General features: G+C 41.3%; 1 protein-coding gene across 4 annotated transcripts in view; it reads right to left on the bottom strand.

Moving 5' to 3' along the window:
• The window catches only part of PDE4D (phosphodiesterase 4D), a 1,501,314-nt gene that overhangs the window by 1,112,146 nt on the left and 381,606 nt on the right, over positions 1-7,562 (bottom strand). The window lies entirely within an intron of this gene.

Raw genomic sequence — 7,562 nt, 5'->3', positions numbered from 1 at the left:
GTATTATTTTGATCATATAATTGAGTTACAAATGAATTGATTTTTATCATTTCTTGAAGCAATTAATTTGTCATAGACCATTTTTTGTCCTTTTCAGTCCAAGAGCAGATTCTATCCCATGAGTTATTGCTGGTATTCTATGGATACACAATCATGTAAAATGTATTCCATTGTCAAATAAGTTTGGGAAATGTGTATTCTGAACAAATACTAGAGTAGTTTCTATCATTACGTGTTATATTTCAGAGTGCAGACATGTCGTGGAATCATAAAATTGTCATGCTGGAAGGGACTTGGGTATGGTCTCCTCACTTTACTTAAAGTGAGACCTTGAGAGGTTGGATGACTGGGCTTAGTTTATTCATAAGTTGGATGAAGAATGCTTCCAATGAATAATTCTGTTCTTCTGTCTGATATCATAGTGAAGGAAGGAAGGAAGGAAAAAAGAAGGAAGGAAGGGGAGGGCATAGTGAGGGAGGGGGAAAGGAGAGGGAGGAAGGGAGGGAGGGAGGGAGGGAAGGAAGAAGAAATATGGCTGTAACCACTAGAAGAGGTGACCTAGTCCAACTATTGCAGAATTGAAATATGAAATGAAATGTGTTTGCTATGCAACCAAAGTATTTAAAACATCATAAAATTCCATAAATAATCAATTATGTACAAGAGGCATTAAGGACTATAAAATATACCCTAGAGGTCAAATGTAGATCCTAATAAGGAATGGCATCATGGAGACTCAACATAGATTAGTGACTCATCTTGAGCAAAAGTACATTAGGTTTGAATTTTGAGAACAGTTTAAAAATTAGTTAACTCTCTCAGAGCACTGTTTGGCTGTAATAAACAGAATGCACTCATGCTAGCTTAAGCTGAAAGGAGGAAGTATTTAAAAGTTACAGGATTATTGCATAGAACTCAAAACTGGGGGAGGCAGTTAAGCCTCCTATGGGATTAGCCCCCAACTGGGAAACTGTCAAAAATCCAGGCAGCTATAACTCTTTCTCTTTTTTTGTCCTGAACTTGATAGTCTCTCATGTATGTGTCCCCAGGCATATCAATTTCATTCTCCTCCATATCTGAGAATTGGTCCTCCCAAGTTGAGCCCCAGTAAACACAGAGCAGAATCAGTGTGTCCCAAATTCAGATTCCTCAGGGACAGAACCTGTTCTTTCATCTTGGGTGATGGGTGGAAGCAAGCAACGTGGTGGCAGGACTTCTGTGCTCTCAACAGCAGCTATGTAGGTAGGCCCTCTGGAACAATACCATGGGTAGAATCTCTGAGAGTCCTGTAGGTGCAGAAAATTACCACTAGCAGAGGAAGAAGTTAACTTCTTTAGCATGGAACATCCCTGGGGAGGAGGCAACTACTGGCCACAGGAAGAGTAAGAATGCCCAGCTAAGAAAATGAAAAAGAGAGTAGGAAAAAGGAATCTGCACTGGACTCTTGCAAGGTCACTGACCTATTCCCATCCTAAGGTTGGCAGCCACAGCAGGCTTTGCTGTAGGACTTTTAGGACTCCAGAATTAACACGAGAAGTATACATATAGGGTAATAACAGTTTGCTAACTCCCTTCGCCCTCTGGACCTGTGCTACCCAGTCCTAGCTCTCTCTTCTGAAGTCCTTCTCACCAACTTACTGCCATGTATGTCTATGGTTTGCCTTCCTGTGGCCTTAGGACAGAGATCATAGTATAAATAAATAAATAAAAAATAAAATAAATAAGGATTATCTGCCATGATAGCCCCCAGGCAAACATGATCTTAGAGGTACTTTAACTAATCTAGTTTGCTTAAATACCATCTCCTTTCAAATTGGAGTGTCCCGGGTTTGAACCCATGCTGATTGTTCAGAAGCAGTCTCATCTAAATTAGTTATCTAACTTGACTCTTGATTTCTCAAGATTATAAAGATTTCCTCAATGAGCTTTTGGGTAAACAGAATCATTTAAAATGACGATGATGATAATAACAAGAGTTGTTAGTACCACTATTGTTAGGCCACCAAAACAACTGGATTTCTGATCCATATCTCTTCTGAACCTGACAACTTCTACAACAAGTCATGGATATCAGGTCCTTCCGTGTACAGCAGGTGTGTGAGTGCCAGACATGCAACACCGACCTCTGTGAAACATGAGAACTGATGAGTCACAGGACCCTGCCCACAAGGAAATGACAAAGTTACAATGGACAACGAACCAAGGACGTAAATGAAGGATGGAAGGAAACCTGGGGGAAAGAAATAAGCAAATTAAGAAGAAAAGGGAAGGAGGAAAAAGGGAAAGAGAGAGAAGAAGACAGACTATGTAAAAACTGTCTACTATGCACTGGCTCTTTACATCCATGACCATATTTACTCTTCACAAGACACCTTGCAGGTAGACATTATTGTTCTCATTTTATGAATAACTGAACAGAGGAAGAAGGGGTCCAGGTAAAGTGTTGTCATGGAATCACAGTAGGAAAACAGTGCTTTTAGCTTGAGGCTCAGGGTTTCATGAAGGAGATGAAGTTTGAGCCTTCTGTGCTGGATAGGATTTGGGCAATCACAGAAACCCCAGCTTTTGAGAGAGTCCTGAGAACAGGAGAAAACATAGCCAAATCTGAGACGCCAAATTAGGTCCACAGAGTCATGCACAAACGGGAGCAGTCTTCAGAAAAAGGTCTGGAGCCAGATATGCTGTGATATTTCTGTGGGCAGCAGAGAGCCACAAAAGGTGAGCAAAGACGTGATACCTTCAGATCTTCAGGCTAAGGGCTCTGTGTAAGAAAAACTAGGTAGGCAGCGTATGGCAATCAGCAAAGAAAAGGTAGCAGGAGTCCTTTGGTAATGACCGTAAGAATGGAGAAATAAATGAACATGTAAAAGGAAATTGTAGTTAGATTCAACAGACCATGCATTCGATTAGACGGTCAAGAGAAGAAATAGCTAAAGATGTGAATTTTGAAAATATGGCATTCTCAGGGTATCTGGGAATGAACAGGAATCAGACTCCTCATTTCTAATCTCTGGGCTTTCTGTTTAACAGGAGGCTAATTTTGAACCTGTTTCTATACTAACAAAAACGAAGCATATTGTTTTCATAAACCTGTAAAATCTGCTGTATTTTGGCATGTTTGCAAATAACGCCACGGTCTCCAGACAGTTTATATGCAACATGCTTCACGTTACTAACAGAGACATCACTGAAATAATATTCTATAACAAATTTATGAAGGCCATTCCATAAAAGACTATTTTTAAAATGGAAATACATTTGTTGAGAACTGCTAATAATTTGATACTTAATGTACACAAGAGATGCACATATATTTTTACCCCCTACCAGTTTGGGTTTATTGTTCACCCGTGAGACATTTAAAATCCCGGTTGTTAACTCCAGCTGTGCACTGGAATCACGTACAGAGCTTTAAGGATGCTGATGCCTGAGTCCTACTCCCAGGTTCTGGTATAATGCACCTGGGAATTGACTTTTTTTTTTTTAAAGCTCTTGGAGTAGGGGCACCTGAGTGGCTCAGTCTTTTAAGCATCTGACTTAATTTTAGCTCAGGTCATGATCTCAGGGTCTTCAGATCAAGCCCCAAGTTGGGCTCCTCTGCACTCATCAGGGAGTCTGCTCTCTCTCTCTTCCCCTCCCCCTCTCCCCCTGCTTCTGGCGCATGCGCGAGTGTGCACACACTCTCTCTCTCAAGTAAATAAGTAAATAAATTTTAAGAGGGGGCTGGTTCTTGGAACAATTCTAATGTGAAGGCAGAGTTGTGAAGCACCAAACAATTAAAAAAAAAAGTTAGAGATAATTAAGAAGTTCTTCTTATTATCGAAACAGACTATCAGCTACATTTATATAATTTGCACACCATGGTCCCAAATCACTTTTTTCCTAATGTTAAATTAGGTATGACATAACACTAAATAAGAAAAGTTATATCAGGGAAGAAGATTTGGTATGCTGAGCATCAGGACAGGGAGGAAAAAAATAATCAAGAAAGAGGCATGTAACACCCAGTCTGACCCATCCCCCTACCCCCTCCCCTCTAAAATCCCCAATTTGTTTATGATGTACTGTATGGTGACTAACATAACATAATAAAAAAAATTAAAAAGAAAGTTTTGTTAAAAAAAAATAGAGGTGGGGCACCTGGGTGGCTCAGTGGGTTGAGCCACTGCCTTCAGCTCAGGTCATGATCTCAGGGTCCTGGGATCGAGCCCCACATTGGACTCTCTCTCAGTGGAGAGCCTGCTTCCTTTCCTCTCTCTCTGCCTGCCTCTCTTGTGATTTCTGTCAAATAAATAAATAAAATCTTTAAAAAAAAATAGAGGTGAAATATTCTGACTCTTAAAGCATTTTGCTTATTCTTCTGATTCAGCCTCAACCCTGGGGTATATTCCAGCAGGACAAGCTCTCCTTGGTTCCTCCCCGGATCCTCTGCAAATATGGGGTCACTGGCGTGCTGGCCAAGAAGTAGATTCTAAGTTCCTACACTCAGCCTCCCAAAGGTAGTTGCCCTCTTCATGGCGCAAAGGTAAAACCAGGCTTTTGGACACACTGAATCTCAAAGGAACTGGGAAAGAGGACTGGCTGTTGACCCTGCTTCTTCATATTTGGAGGAATTCTGAAAGCCCTACTTATTTCCTAATCTATTCTCCCTCTTCTCATACGTTGACTAAAATGCTATTTAACTCCATAGCTTACGGCATTGTCAACAGAAATCCCGTATTAAATCTGCCTAATGCCTGTGAGGAGTAAAGCATTTCCTTCCTTTGTCATTTCTAAAGAGAAGAGTGCTTCCCTCTCTCTTGCAGGCAGAGCTGTGAGAGAACAGTACAAAATGCAGTGACAGCATAGGGAATATCTAGAGAGCATCACAGCCGGCCTCTGGCTGTGCCCAATTGCTCACCACTATGCCATTAAAAAGCTTTGTTCTAGCTTGATTCTGGCCATCATTCACTTTATTACTTTTCCATGAAGGACCCCCCCAACCCCCCCACCCCACCTCCACGCAATGGTAACAACTGGAATTCTATCCTTTTCTCAAATGCCACTTCAGATACTCATTTCCCCATCTGACCACACTGACTTGAATCAACCCTCCTTTGCTCTCCCAGCTTTGGAATTGGGTGTCTTTCCCTTGTCATTCTTCTTCACCAGACTTTAGCACTGCAAGTGACAGAATTTTGGCTTTGTCCAAATGTATATGCCATGTTACTTTGTGCGTAACAGGGACTCAATACCTCTGATCAATGAATTCACTGGATCAATTTAAATGTCATCACAGATTTCATGCCCAACCAGAACTTTCCCAATCTTGAAATAACCAGTAAGTCAAAGGATGACAGTGGTGAGAGGTTCAAGAGCCTCCCCTGGAATGGGCACCTATAGAGGCATTTAATTATTCCACATAAATAAGGGACTCCTATCTGAAAGCAAACATGAATATTCTCAACTAGCTTTACCTTAGGAGATTACAGTTATTTTATCACAACTCTTTAACAGTAGCATGTGTTCTTCTCTGCGATATGATTTTAACAAGCTTGGTTTATGCCAAGCCCTAGTAACCACTCTATACAACTGTAACAATGAAATCACTGTAATTCTTGGGTTAAAGAAGCTGATATGTTTTGTGTCAGGGTGACAAGAGGGGCATCACTACCTCTGAGCCCTGCATGGAGCTCACTCAAGAATAACTTCTCTATCTTTAGGGACCGGCAAGCTGTATGTTTATTTACAAGACCTCAAACAAACCACCGTTGCTTCCTGATTGCTAGGCGAGCTACAGGGAAGAGACTCTAATTATCAACAACTTTCCCAGCTGGAATTTACTTAAGGGTCATTTCTACATTCCCTCCACTGCAATCTATGGAGTATTAGCATATTTATAATTGCTTTGCTTTTACGTAAGAATCTTGTTTGACCCAAGTCCACCTTGTGCCTATCTGAAAATTTCACAAAATTTGGGAAGGTATTTGGAGAGTTTTAGTGTCTAGACATCCTGCCCCCCAAAGTACATAGCATAGAGCCTTTATAGCTGATACTCAGTATAGCTGGTGAAATACTAAATGAATGAATGAAGGTGTTTATGTTTTGCCAGGAGTACTTGAGGTCATGATGTGAGACAGTTTAGCATTTGGCTCAGGAAAATGGCAACATTGTGTGATTTCTGGCTAAAAAAATCTTATTTAAAATCTATCTAAGTATCATGTAAATAAGATACTTGCTTGCATTTTATTATTAGATATACTCTGATATTGTCTCTCTTTCTACTAGTCTATAAATTACGGAGGAATTATGTTTCTCAGCACAAAACTTTGCATCTAGCAGATGTTCTAAAATGTGTGTGGTCCGTTAATCTACTTCTACATGATGCAGAATTTTTCCCTCGGGCTCATGGCCTCACTCCCCTCCCTAACCCCCCAGAAATAGTCTGTAGGATGAGACTGTAGTGCCCAAGATCAGTTAGAGCCATTCACACAAACCTAATGGAATGACTGGGCCCTTGGAAAAATTGCAAAGTGGCAAAGAATATCCTCACTGACCCTTTTCTTCACGATTCTCCCTTCTCCACCAAGTACTCATTGATCCTCTACTCATTTCAGAAAGAATTCTGTTCACTCATTGATGCAAAGGTATATTACCAATTTAATATTATCCCCCACATGGGGCAAAATGTTAAAATTCAACATTTTAAAAGAGGTCCCTAGGAAAACATACTGTTCAACCCAAAGGAAGAAGGCTACTGATAACACTATAAGCCCAGAGATTTAAGTTGTGATGATGACTGTGAGGTTGGGCTAACTTTAGAACATGGTCACTTCTATGTATTTCTTTCTCAGTATCAAGTGCTAAGCAAATAATCATCATAGCCCTTCTACATTCACATATTTCATCGTCTTCCCCGAGACCCACCTTCTACAGGAGGGGCATGAAGTCCAGAACCTTTATGATAAAGTAGATCACCTCATGTAGCTCTAACATCTACTGCCTGGCAGCATGAGCTCATCTGCTGGAAAATAGCTTTCCCCTAAGAGGCTCCATCCTGCCTCTCATGACTCACTAGCCAGTTCCTTCTTGACATTTTCTAGTATTCTGCCTCACATGGACCCTGGAACATTCCTTCCAGTTCTTTGGCTTTGCTACTTCTGTGAGAATGAACCCCATTCTCTTGAACACAATTGCTTGGCTCTGTTCCCAGCACTCTCTACCCAGATTTATGGAAGGAACACTACTTTCCCCTCTATGTAAGGGTCAGTCTCAGTTCCTCTTTCCACTTGCTAGAGGGCTTGAGGTGTGCCTTCTTGGGCCTGAAACCTCTGCAGGTACCTCACCCCCACTGGCTACCAGCCATGGATGACAACTGCTGCTTGCACATGGTCCCTGCTACGTGGCCAGGAACCACATCAGCCCATTCTCTGTTTCATAGACCAGTCTCAGGTCCTCCTGGCACCAGTGAAAATAAAAAGCCCCTTGCTTCACATACATCGCCTGCCTTCAAAATGGGGCATTCTTTGCAGATGGGGAACTTTCCAGAATAATTGGGAGTGAAATACGCATTCTCTTCAGGA

This window comes from Meles meles, chromosome 3, assembly GCF_922984935.1.
Source record: "Meles meles chromosome 3, mMelMel3.1 paternal haplotype, whole genome shotgun sequence".
Lineage (NCBI taxonomy): Eukaryota > Metazoa > Chordata > Mammalia > Carnivora > Mustelidae > Meles > Meles meles.
Note: the sequence above shows the minus strand (reverse complement) of the source record. Positions and strands in the feature narration are given on the sequence as shown.